Source organism: Lethenteron reissneri, chromosome 34 (genome assembly GCF_015708825.2).
Source record: "Lethenteron reissneri isolate LAM-NWPU_2019-01 chromosome 34, ASM1570882v1, whole genome shotgun sequence".
NCBI classification, from domain to species: Eukaryota; Metazoa; Chordata; class Hyperoartia; order Petromyzontiformes; family Petromyzontidae; genus Lethenteron; species Lethenteron reissneri.
In genome coordinates, this window is record NC_083812.1 from 13,704,367 (window position 1) to 13,718,924 (window position 14,558).

A 14,558-nucleotide genomic window follows, 5' to 3' on the forward strand; every position below is an offset into this window, starting at 1 on the left:
CCACACTTGGGGTACACCGTGTGTGTTGGGAGCTCAACGAAATGAGCGTCGCACTGCAATAGAATATTAACGTATCTATGTTTTGTTCGAACTAAACTATTTTATTTTACCAGGAGCTATATAATAATAACATTTATGTAGCGGATTTCATCAAGGATCTCACTCAAAGCGCTGTACAGGACACAGCAACAGCAGCATACACTCAGCATGATAAATAATATAATAAATACATTTGAATAATAATTTACTAAGTGAACTAAACGTTTATTAAGCGGAAATGTATAAATAGGTTTTAAGGCGCGTTTTAAAAATCTTCACGGACTCAGAGATCCCTGATATCTTGCGGAAGGGCATTCCATACCGGTCTCTTTCAGCAGTGAGCTGGCCACAAATGATATCTCAACGAAGCTGGCTTATCGTGTGGAAATTGAAAGCAGCAGCCAAATACTCTAAGGGGCCGTCCATAAATGACGTCACGCGATTTTGGACGATTTTTGACCCTCCCCCCTCCCAGGTGTGTGACGTCATTTATGGACGGCTCCTAAACGCGTGTTTATAAATGTGGAGGGAAAATCCGGAGAAAAATCCACGCGACCACGGGGAGAAAGAGAGAGACACTGCAAACTCCAAATACACAGTTTAACACGTAGGCGGCAGGGTCGGGATCGAACCCACGACCTCCTGTATACCCGGCGAGGTAGTCAACATCTCCTATACCCATCGCGGCCCTCCAAATAGCTCCTCGCCAATGCGAGTCGGGGGCGCAATTCCAACTCACGAGCCCTGAGAGACCCGCTGAGTGTGCGTTTATTTATTTCCTAACAGGGTTTTTTTAAATAGGGGGTTTCCCCTCTTTTTTCTGGCAACAAAACTGACACCTTTTACAAGGAATCATGTTTACGTTAACCACAATACTTGCAGTCAAATGCAAACAAAAAACAATACACTGATAATTTATGCATTGTCCTTGAAACTGATTGGTCCACACCAGAGACAGCTTTCTTTAGAGCCTAGTCTCATATGGTGTTCGACCAGATGACGCCAAAAGGCGCACAGTTCAAAGACAACGCATTATCAGAGTAATGAGAGCTCGGGGTGAGCAGCTACATCATGGGACCTCCTTTGCCAGTACCAGGGTTTTTTTTGTCTCTTGTTATCCCTGACGCAATGTTGGGATCGACAATGAGTAAGCAGTAGGATGGGTCGGCGCGTGGAGGTGGCCGGCAATGTTCAATCCACTGCTAGATGAGAGCCTCCCTCCCCAAGCCGCCGCAGTCCTACGATGTGGCGATGCCATCCACACGGTGCGCCACGTGCACGCGAGCACTCATCTCGTCGCTCCATCTCCACGGTGTGGACGCACCCACTACCTCGCTTGGAGGTCGTGGGTTCAAATCCCGACCCTGACGCCTGCTGTATATTTGGAGTTTGAGTGTCTCTCTCTCTCGGTGGCGGTCGCGTGGAGTTTTTGTCTCCGGGTCCTCCGGGTTTCCCCTCCACATTTAGAATCAACATCGCGCTTTTAGAGGAGTTCGGCTGCTATAAATGTTCACGTGGCGATCACGCAATTTCGTAGAGCTATCATTTGTGATCGCCAGGTCGCTTCTGATACATAACGATATCGCCTAGGTGGCCTTACGCCTGCAGTAAAATAAAATAAAAACTAGTTTAGAGAGAGAGAAAGTTTAGTCCTCTAGGGCTCGTTTACTCCCTTGGCCTGCCACCCGTCCGTCGTTCCGTCTCTACCGCCAGGACACCATCGTCCGCTCCATCATGCTGCCCAAAGCCTGCCGGGGATTCATTTCGCACCTCATGTTTTCCGGAACGCTGCTGCTAAGGCTGGCTTGGGCGGGGGCGCGGAGGGGCATTATATTATCTGCGCAAGACACTACCACTAGAATACCCACAACCTAGCCCTATCCATGCTAATGCTGTGTTGCTGGACGTTATATTCCTGTCATCCTATGAACAGAACACCGCTGCAGTAATCACGAGAACACAGTACGGCGAAACGGCTGTGTGATCCTAAACAAGCGTGACCCCTCCATCCCATATCAGTCCCCGCACCCACACAACAAATACACCACCACTTACATTACACTTGGGCTACGCCCATTTTAAACCTTCATAAACAGTTTGCCATATTCTTGGTTCTTTCGGTAAAGTCACGTAGAAGGGAAATAATACAATAATATAAATATAAAACAATAAACATTCTCACGACGTTTCGACTGCAACAAGGCTGTGGATATCACACCTGATGATGATTGCTTGTGTTGCAGTCGAAACGTCGTGAGAATTTTTTATTGTTTTATATAAATATTATTTTATTATTTCCCTTCTACGTGACTTTACCGAAAGAACCAAGAATATGAATCCCTGCAGTCACGAAAGCTTTAAATCAAAATTTTAACAGTTTGCCTTTAGAGGCTAACCCCGCTTTTCCTGATGACGACCGCTTGTGTTGCGATCGAAACGTCGTAGATTTTTTTTGTTATTTTCTTTTAACCTATCTATGTGACTTTACCGAAAGACCCAAAGAATGCAAGCACTTTTGGTTTGTTTTACGCAACCCTGAAAACTGAATTTCCCTGTACAAGAATACGGGGTAAACCATATGGGTTTACAGGTATCTAATCAGGAAGCAAAAACAAGCCCCTCTGATTGGCAACTTAACAGGCCTGAAAGGGGATTTAGTTAGAGGCAGGGGCATTGAAGCACGGTTGTGAAGGGTGGAAATACAAAGGGAAAGAGTGGGGAAACGGAGGATGATTGACAGAGAGCGTGGGTTGGGATCGGTTCGGGAAAGTGGGAAGGTATTTTGGCTGGAAGGAAAGTGGGCCAAGGTGATTGGCTTGGGGGAAATTGGGCCAAGGTGATTGGCTGGGGGTAAAGTGGGCCAAGGAATCTTCGAGAAAGGGCGTTTGAGGGATATCCAAGTGGGGGGGGGGGGGGACGCAAGAAAGCTCGTAACGCATGAAGTAAAGGGAATCTTTGAAGACCGTGTCTCGTGCTGGAAGGAATAAAGACTCCTACTGTCGAAGACTGCTGTGCAGGATGCCACTGCAGCAGTAGCGCGTCCTCGCCGCGTGTCGCACAGCTTTGAATCAAGAAGACCGCCCCGGTAAATTTCTGCGGAACCGCACAAACGAATTTCGCGCCGTCTCCTCGGCACGAGTGGCCGGTTAGAGCCCCCCCCCCCCAGCTGACGTCATTCGAAGCGAGGAGTCCATCAGGTGGCGGCATCACTGTCAAAATTGACCCAATTTTGACAACAACAAAATTACAATAAAAAGACTTGCCGCAAATGAATCACTCAATTTGAAATTACGCAACAGCAGCAATCGCTCCCCCCTCCCCACACCTCTCCTCTATCTCCCCTACTGTGAACCAACCGCAGACTGTGCTCGCAACACATAGCGTCTTCCTTCCTGATAGCCCTGCGCTATGTAGAATAGTCCAGTGCTGTAGAAGCGCACGGCATTCTCTAGACAGAATACATATATTTGTTTTTGAATACCAATCGTTCTGAAATATTCACAGCGATTAAATATTCTATGGTCACAGGCGAAACCTTGGTATGAGTGCACATTATGTAAGCGTACCGTGGGGGCCTGTTGCCCGCGGATATCAGTCGTGCACACACACACATCGACTCACACACACACTACATGGACTCCAACCTCACGCCCACCCCACCACCCCCGTATCTGTTTGTTTACCGGTGATAAGGGAGATAGATGAGAAGGGTGGGGGGGCAGTTGGAGGTGCAGAGCGTGACCGGGTAAACTCGAGCTGGCGTTCGTGTTGTTGAAGAGACATCATAGGACCGAAGAGCTGGGCTTGGTCATTGTCAACTCTGGGTTGGCCATCAAGAAAGTGATGAAGGCTTGGGCAAGAAGGCGCCGCCACGAGGAGGGGATGGCTGTCATTTAGCATTTACTAGCGGGAGGTACCCGGCGTTGCCCGGGTAAAAAAGACATTTCTAAACTGCCCTTAAAAAACATAACAAATACAGACACAAATACAGTACACACACATGGACTTAGACACACACACATCGACTCACACACACATACATGGACTTACGCACACACAGTCACCTACACACACATACATGGACTTCCACCCACACATCGACTTACACACGCACACACATAGCGACTGACACACACACAACGACTTACACACACACATAGACTCACACACACATATCGACTTACACACACACATGCACTTACACACACACACAGATTGAGTTATGCACACACACACACACATGGACTTACACACACACACATCGACTCACACACACAAACACAGCGACTGTCACACACACATATTGACTCACACATACAGTGAGGGAAAAAAGTATTTGATCCCCTGCTGATTTTGTACGTTTGCACACTGACAAAGAAATGATCAGTCTATAATTTTAATGGTAGGTTTATTTCAACAGTGAGAGACAGAATGGTGGGGAGTTTGGAATCTGATTGATTGCTCCTGTGAACAGGTGTCTTTTATACAGGTAACAAAGCTGAGATTAGGAGCACTCCCTTTAAGAGTGTGCTCCTAATCTCAGCTCGTTACCTGTATAAAAGACACCTGAGAGCCAGAAATCTTTCTGATTGAGAGGGGGTCAAATACTTATTTCCCTCATTAAAATGCAAATAAATGTATAACATTTTTGACATGCGGTTTTCTGGATTTTTGTTGTTGTTATTCTGTCTCTCACTGTTCAAATACATCTACCATTAAAATTATAGACTGATCATTTCTTTATCAGTGGGCAAACGTACAAAATCAGCAGGGGATCAAATACTCTTTTTCCTCACTGTACATCGATGCACACAACAACAACCGACATTCGCCACTAAGTGGCGGTGACATCACCACGACGCTTGTGCCAGGCTATGTGCACCTTGAGGCCACGTGAAGTGTCGAACGCCCGCTGGCAGGAGGTCACGGGGCAGACCCAGATGCCACAGGTTGACTGACTGAGACAACTGGCTGATGCACCACCTGTGACCCCTATTGTGCCAATTTGCTGTGCTTTATCCACCCGGCGCTCCGTTCGTTGTTGTGAGCATTGCTCCTCCGCCCTCCGTTGTTGTTGGAGGGCGACTGCCTCCAACTGCCCAGTAGCGTCTTTCACGAGCCTCCTCCACAGAGGCCGATCTTGACACCGATGGTACCAGTCATCGGCAAGTCCACTCCAGTCCACATCCTCCTGTTGCACGTCACTCCATCTCTTCTCTAGCCCGTGCCGCGCCCGTTTAGCCCCCTCTATACGGTCGAACAAAAGCTGTGTAGGCATGCGGTGGCTGGGCATGCGGGCTACATGACCCAGCCAACGCAGCCTTGCCTGCTGCAGGAGCTCACCGATGTGACTTTGCCCAGACCTTTCAAGGATTTGTGAGCTCCTCACACAATCCATCCTGGGTAAACCCAGGATGGATCGAAGGCAAGCCAGCCTACATGTTTCCAATCGGCAAAGATGTTCCATTAGGGGGGTCCACGTTTCACAAGCGTAGAGAAGGGAGGGAATGACCATGGCCGAGAAGACCTGAAGCTTCTTGCGGAGCGACAGACTAGGTAGCTTCCACACAGCGTTACGCAACCGAAGCAAAGATAATGCCGCTCGACTGATTCGGCATGAGACCTCTGCTGTCAAACGGGAGCCGGTCATGAGCACACTGCCCAGGCATGGGAAACTCTCCACTCTCTCCACTACTGCCCCATTACCGATTGGGAGTTGTGGGGGTGGAGTGTCCGATTGTACAAAATACCCAGGTAGGTGCTTAGTTTTGGTGGGGCTGATGGTAAAGCTCCACCTCTTACTGGCACGCTCCAGTTTCAGTAGCACCGCCTACAACTCCTCTGAATGAGCAGCAATTACCAAATCATTGGCATACATAATGTGGTTGATCAATAGGGAGCCATCCCTTAACCGCACTCGGGCATCGATCAGCCTCCCATTGTATCTGTACCAGATTGAGTATCCTCCAGTACAGCTACTGAAGGCTTCACGAACTACGTGATTGAAAAAGATGTTAAATAATATTGGAGCCAGAGGACATCCCTGCCGCACCCCAAGGTGTACAGGGAATGGCTCTGACTCCCGGCCACGTAGTTTTACCTGGGCCTGCTCACCATCATGACGGTCCTTAATGAGCGTGAGCAGAGGGTCAGGGACTCCGAAAGCACGAAGAACAACCCAGAGCCCAGGCCTACTAATGGTATCATTGGCCTTGACCAGGTCAATAAAGCAGAGATGTAGGTCTTGTTGGAATTCCCTACGCCTCTGCTGTAGCAGACGGACAGAAAATATGGCATCTGTGAAGGACCGCCCTTGCCTGAAACCGCATTGGGGCTCCGCAAGCCTCTGCTCAGCGTGCCTAGTAAGGCAATGTTGAATAATCCTTGCCAGGACCTTTCCCGGCACACTGAGTGAGATGCCCCTATAGTTGTTATAGTCTGTGCGGCCCTCCTTCTTAAAGAGGGGGACCACCAGGGCATCCTTCCAATCCTGTGGAAACCCGTTCAGTGGCCCAGACTGTTATGATGTCATGTAGGGCAGTCTGCGCACAAACCCCACACTCCCTCAGCATTTCGCTTGGGAGATCATCTCTGCCCGGTGCCTTTCCTGGTCTCAGACTGGCCTTCAGTACTTCCTCAACGGATGAGACCTCAGCCAGCCACTCACAGGGGGTGACTTCTTCCTCCAATATTTGAGGAACCGCAGCCTCAGCACACACACACACATCGACTCACACACATATCGACCTACACACACACACATCAACTTTCACACACACACACATGTACTTGCACACTCACATCGACTCACACACATATGGACTTACACACACACACATCGACTCACACACACATACATACATCCACTCACACATATCGACACACACACACATCGACTGACACACACACATATCGACTCACGCACACACACATCGACTTGCACACACATACATCGACTTATACACACACGGACGTACACACACACACATCGATGCACACACAAACACATTGACTGACACACACACGCATCGACGCAGACACGCACATCGACTCACACGCACACATGGACTTAGACACACACATGTGTGCGTGTAGTTGTCTACACGCACACATTATTATTTTAGTATTTCCGAACTCAAATTTTTTACATTAGTTTTCTATATACGTGAGTTTAGCGAAAGAAGCAAGAAAATAGTAAAATAAATAAATGAAAACAATTAAATTAAATCACGACGTTTCGGGGGCAACACGTGCTTCCGTCTAACCTCCAATTAGCACGGTTGTGGCTACGTGTGGTGCGAAAGATCGACTGTAATAAACTCTTTACATTTAACAAGTTAAGGCCCACTGAGCGATATAGCTCATTTTCAGACGCGACCTGGTTCTCACAGGTGACAGCTCCACAAAGTGGCTTATCATCGTCACGTGGGATTAATAGCAGACAAATGCTCCAAACGCGTGATGTTGATTCTAAATGTGGAGGGGGAAACCGGAGGACCCGGAGAAAAATCCACGCGACCATGGGGAGAGAGAGACACTCAAACTCCAGATATACAGCAAGCGTCAGGGTCGGGATCAACATATGTAAATACTGGGTCTCACGACACAGTGAGTGCCAATGATTGCTATGCGTCCTTTGTATTCCAATTGAGTAATATTCGGTATAATTTTTCAAATTTGAAAAAAGTAACAAAAATGAAATTGGACCGTGATGAACGATGGTCGAGATTAATAACGGAGTGGCAGCCAAGGAATGGAAAGCGTCCGAAAGGACGTCAACCGGGGAGACGGAGCGATGAGGCTGGTTCATGTGCTGGTGATGCGGCGTGCACGAGGTTGGTGGATCACGTTGGGATTGTCATGTTGGGGGCGCGAGAGTGGCGGGTCGGGGGGAGATGGGGGCATGGTAGGTCAGAGGAGGGGAGAAATGAGGGCAGTAGAGAGGAATAAGCGAGGGCAGTGGAGAGGGTAGGGGAGTGGAGAGGGCAGGCACAGGGGAGAGCAGGGGCAGGAGAGAGGGGAGTAGAGAGGGCAGGCACAGGCGAGAGCAGGAGCAGGAGAGAGGGGAGTGGAGAGGGGCAGGCACAGGCGAGAGCAGGGGCAGGAGAGAGGGGAGTGGAGAGGGGCAGGCACAGGCGAGAGCAGGGGCAGGAGAGAGGGGAGTGGAGAGGGGCAGGCACAGGCGAGAGCAGGGGCAGGAGAGAGGGGAGTGGAGAGGGGCAGGGGGAGTGAACGCGTCGTACAGAACCTGGCTCCATGATCAGGCCACCAGAGCCCACGTGGGGCGGTGGGGTTGGGGATGTGGGGGGTGGGGGGATTTGGAGGTGGGGGGTGGGTTCAGGACGTCTCAGTGCCAGCCAAGAGTTCAATGGGCACTTTAGCCCACGCGTCTATTTGATCCGTGTTTGCGTGGTGCGTTGTGCGCATTGCGCTGTGAACCCGGCATCCCGGGTTCAATCAAGAACGACGATGAGGCGTTGCCGTACAGCGCCTCTCACCGAGATGTCTCAAAGGAGCTGGGCACGCGAACATTTCGACGCTTCAACGACAACGGTGACGCGAATAGAGATCGATGCGGACCCGAATCACGAACGCCGCGTCTCAAAGGGAGTGCTGTGTCGTCTGTGCCGCGCACTCACGCGAGATCGAGTTACCCATCAGGGGCCCTCGACTAGGTCGACTCGGCCTTAAATGAGTACCGCGCCTGGCACCGGCTGTGTGCGAAACATCGGCACCGGGGAGACAAAGGTGGCGGTGGGATGGTCGTTTGTGTTGTTGTTGTTGAGGCCGTAACCACCCCAACGTGCGTAGTGCCTCTCCTTAAAAGGTGCTCGCTAACAACCTCCGCTACCAACAACCGATGCAGGCTATGGGGGGTGGGATCTGTTGTGTTTACATCACGCGACACGTCATTGGCACACGCACACTGCAGGCTGGGGCTCGGTGAACGCACGCGCCGCGCACGTGGCACCCGCGTGCGGAGAGAGACGCGCGCGGCAGATGGTGATGCTGAGTTTCCATCGGTAGGAGTCGGCGAGCAGTCGCTACTACCACTACTACGAAGCCCTAACCAACTCACCAACCAGCCCCCAGCACCACCGCTAAACCAACCGCTCTCTCTACCCCTAACCAACCAGCCGCATGCCCTACCCCCGCTCCAGTGGCGGCTCCTCCAAAATCTCTCAGGGGGGGCAAATGTCTGGATGATTAAGGTCCACCCATGCAATGAATAAATTAACAGCTTAAGCATGTAAAGGCAACTTCACTTCTTTAATATTAATGAAAAATAAAGTGACTCTTACAATACATCTTGTTTGTTTATATACTCACTATTAAAACAAACCACTCAAGTTTATTTTATTAAAGATTCCACTCGGTAGCGATAAATTAAATTGTTGGATGAAACGTGCTTACGTATGATGACGTAAGCACGTATGATGACGTAAGCACGTTGGGGCTTGCCCTCCCGGAGCCATAGAGAATGCATTGCAGCGCCCCCGTTCGAAAAAAAACATCTTTCAATGTAAGTCTATGGGGCCACTCGGGGCGATTCTCAGCCGGAGTGAAATCGCCCAAAAAGAGGCGGTACTCCACAGAACGTGACATGACGCTGATTGGACTATATCCAGAGGCTGCAGTGACGGCTAGCGTGACTGTGGTTGAATGACATTGGTGGTGCGTCGCCCAATCGCCCTAATGAAGAAACCGCCCCTGCCCCGCTCCCTGATCACGAGCTCCAGTCCTCTCGCACTGACCCAGACTCCAGGGCTCTAGATCCACACTCCGCTCGAGCGCTCCGCCACTGGTCCCCCTGCCCACCCCCCCCTTCTGTCCGCGTCCCAGCGTTGTGGTCGTCAGAGAAAAGGCTTTCTCTGCTGTCGCCTCAAGCGACAATCAGAGAGCTCCGATGAGGCTCGTCGGAGATACGGCGCAGTGCTGTCATCAAGCGCTCAGCGCATAATCACGGCCACAAAGCTGGCAATGGGAATTCCACATTCCTATGACGGACGGGGGGGGGGGCGAGTAAGACGCACACAGAACGACCGCTATCTGACCTACCGCAAGGTCATACTCGATTTATCTACCCTAATGAGAATGATGGGTTGAGTTGACCCTCGAATGGAATAAAATTTACTTGCAACATTCCGAGCACGAATTGTCACGCTTACCAGTCGTTGTTGAGTCCGCCAGCTAATGATGGAAATTCCACATTGCCATGACGGTAGAACTACACGGCACACCAAGTGTTTCAGCTTCAGTATATGGTACTTATTTTTAACCTACCCTGGTGGACTGATGATGATTGTGGTGGTGATCAGAGCTTAGCTTCTCACTTGATTTGGTGACCCTGGATGAAGTGTGGCATGTGACGAGGTCACTGCGTGCGGTATGGAGGACGTGGTGCGCCGGATGTGGATTCGCCGAAATCAAGATTCTGATTCGGATGAGGTTAGAGAAGTCGGAGCTTTGGGCGAAGATGTGGACAGGACCAATCGAAACGCGTGAACGAAAGAAGAGATCAGGCCGGTTGTGTCTGTGACTTAACACCAAGAGAGGGTTTCCTTGCGTGTGTAATGACCACTGGATACACTTCTCTTGAGATGGCACTTCATTGAAGACACGACGTTCACTTGACTTCAGGCGGAGACCCCCACTGCAACAGCGCCGAGTCTCCCGCGCATCTCCCTTTTATATACCGACACGAGGCCACGCCCCCCTTCTCGATCATTCTCGCTGACTCTGGATGCTCGCTCCACCGGCAGACTCCACGGTTTAACACGTAGCAGGCTTTCGTGACCAATATCATCCATATTAGAGGTTTTTGGGTTAGATCACGTAAATATATAAATGTGTCGTTAAAACCCGCATGCGCATAATGCGCATACATAATGTACGTTGGCTCATTAACCCCCCCCCCTCACACTTTGTGCAAGGGCACCCAAGTGTGGTCACATCTACGCCTCTATATCAGGAACGAAACAGGTGGACTTTTCTACAAATCTGGCTGTCGCCTGATGAAGCTAGTTGTAATTACTGGCGAAATGTCGTACTCAGATTGTAAATGTTGTGGCTTGGCTCTCCAACACACCGGTGTGCTGTACTAGTGACGAATTGGCCACGTTCTGTTTACGTGACAACCCTTACTAGTTGGATATGTCGGGTGGTGGCAGGTTTTAAGGACACAACATTTATATATTTACGCGATCTAACCCCCCAAAAACCTCTATTATGGACTCCACCGTCCTCTTCCGTCACCTGACCACGCCCCCTTCTCGAACATTCCCGTAGCCGCCAGTCCCTTCGCACTCGCAGCTGACTCCCCTGTCATTACCTCCCGTGGCCACCAGTCCCTTCGCACTCACAGCTGACTCCCCTGTCATTACCTTCCGTGGCCACCAGTCCCTTCGCACTCGCAGCTGACTCCCCTGTCATTACCTTCCGTGGCCACCAGTCCCTTCGCACTCACAACTGACTCCCCTGTCATTACCTCCCGTAGCCACCAGTCCCTTCGCACTCACAGCTGACTCCCCTGTCATTACCTCCCGTGGCCACCAGTCCCTTCACACTCACAACTGACTCCCCTGTCATTACCTTCCGTGGCCACCAGTCCCTTCACACTCACAACTGACTCCCCTGTCATTACCTTCCGTGGCCATCAGTCCCTTCGCACTCGCAGCTGACTCCCCTGTCATTACCTTCCGTGGCCACCAGTCCCTTCGCACTCACAACTGACTCCCCTGTCATTACCTCCCGTAGCCACCAGTTCCTTCGCACTCACAGCTGACACCCCTGTCATTACATCCCGTGGCCACCAGTCCCTTCACACTCGCAGCTGACTCCCCTGTCATTACCTCCCGTGGCCACCAGTCCCTTCGCACTCGCAGCTGACTCCCCTGTCATTACCTTCCGTGGCCATCAGTCCCTTCGCACTCGCAGCTGACTCCCCTGTCATTACCTCCCGTGGCCACCAGTCCCTTCGCACTCACAGCTGACTCCCCTGTCATTACCTCCCGTGGCCACCAGTCCCTTCGCACTCGCAGCTGACTCCCCTGTCATTACCTCCCGTGGCCACCAGTCCCTTCGCACTCGCAGCTGACTCCCCTGTCATTACCTCCCGTGGCCACTAGTCCCCTCACACGGCACGCAGGCTCTGTTGTCATTGGGGCCGTCCATAAATGACCCCACCCTCCTCGTCACACGGCGTCACAGAAAGTCAGACCCCTCTCTCAAATATGACGTCACAAAGCTCTGCCCCCGCCCCCCAAAAATAAAACATGATTCAAATCGCTTTAAACTATTGTCGTTGTAGTGCGTATTTAATGTGGCGCTGCACTCTCATGTTGTAGGAGAAAACATTTATAAAAAAAGTCCATTTAATTAATTAGAACGTGTTGTCTGTATTTATTTAAAGTTGCGAATTGTCATGTGACGTCCCATTTCTCAAACCCCCCCCCCGCTCGTCACACATCGTCACAAATGTCTGACCCCCACCCCACCCCCCCCAGGTGAGTGACGTCATTTATGGACGGCCCCATTCCACTTGTACACCTCTGGCAGTTCACCAGCAAAGGTTCGAGCCAGCGAGCCTGCCGATCAGACAGTGAATACAGAAACCAGTTCTTGTGCTTGGCCATGTCTGGCAGCTCACCAGCATTGATTCAAGGCGGGAGCCCAGACTGTGGGTGACACTCTGTGCTGTCAGGGGAGCGGTGGTGGAGTCAGCGGCTAGTGTTAAGAAATGTTTTCTCCTACAACATCAGAGTGCAGCGCCACATTACAATGACAATAGTTTAAAGCGATTTGAAGCATGTTTTATTTTTTTTGAGGGGGGGGGGGGGGCAGAGCTTTGTGACGTCATATTTGAGGGGTCTGACTTTTTGTGACGTCGTGTGACGACGGAGGGGGGGGGGGTCAAAAATCGTCCAAAATCGCGTGACGTCATTTATGGACGGCCCCTATGAACCTGGCGAGCCGAGTTCGATTCCCGCTCACGGCCACCAACACCCAGTGACGATTATCTAAACCGGCCATGGGCCTTTCCCCCAAGGTCGACTCAGCCTCAAATGAGTACCTGGTGCGATGTGTAAACATCGCCACTGGGGAGACAAAGGCGGCCGGGCGTGGTTTTGGCCACCCACCCCCTCGTGTGCCGTTGCAGTCTTCACGTGTGTCTGTTCCAGGCTACACGAGGGGGGGGGGGGGTCTTGTATCTTCGTGTGCCTGAACGAGTCCGGTTTGTTTGCCTTCAACCGATGCTGCTGAAACGATTCACTACTCGGGGAGGTCGGTGTCGCTGACGGGATGTGTAAACATACACGAGGCGCAACAGATAGATGAAGAATGCTGTCTGCTTATTGTATTTAGTTCACACAGGGCCCTGTTAAACAACACACCGCATCGGTGTAAAATAGACTGCAGGGAATGACGAACTCATTAAATACTTTCCACACGCGGTGGAGAAGATGGCGCAGTGGTAAGATTAAAAGCTCACTTCTTCAGAACTGATTTTCATGTTAGTTTGTTGTCCTTCCCCCGGCGCCTGCGATGGGCACTTTTGGATATGTACGGTGCGAAAGAAGTTCAACGTATTCAAAGAATACGAATTCCTGCAGCCACGAAAGTTAAGTCAAAATCTGCACCGCACGTACATCGCGGGCCACATTGCGTCCCGGGTCAAACCCAGACTGGTTTACACCAGTCTGGGTTTGACCCGGGCCACGAGGAGTCTCACCCGGTCAGACTGCACGTGGGCTCCGCGTGAAGCTCACATCGCGCCCGGCTTAGAGACGCACCCCACAACAACGATGTGGCGGGGCTGACGACATTATTTTCGAACGTATTGTTAATCCGAGTCTCCTGCGATGATCATTCCCTGGGTTTACTCTCCAACGCACAACCGGTTAGTGCCGAAGTCGTGACCAATTGGCACGGTTTGTTTGTCGTGACAAACCTACCTCGTTGGCCGTGTCGGGTGGCGGCAGGGTTTAACGACACATTACGCGATCTAACTCCCCCCCCCCCCCCCCAAAAAAAAAAACCCCTCCCCTTTATCATGGATAATATTGGTCGCGATAGCCCACCACGCGTTAAACTGTCAATTTCACATCTTGAAATTACTTTTCAAATCACGTTCACGTTTTAAACGAAGCACGTAGACTGCGTCCATGCGGGGATCTCGGACACGTTTGGGGGTTGGCGCCAGCTCTGCCCAGGCCCCCCACGCTCTCCTCCGGCGCTGCCCACGAAGCGGCTGTCGTCACGGGGCAGTCCGTGCCGGCCCCCAGCCCCCAGCGCCGCGTCCACACCCGAGCGATGCGGTCGCGCGACTCGCAAACTTTCACATCGTCATCGCGTGCAACCAACAACCACTTTTGCTGTTGCGCAATCGTCTGCAACTTTGATAGCATCGCCTGCAGCTGCTTTATCCAAAGCTGAACAGTGCATTGTGTTATTACCATTCGTGATTCTAATGACCGCAGTTTGCAAATACCACGTGGCACGCGATGAAGGAACACTTC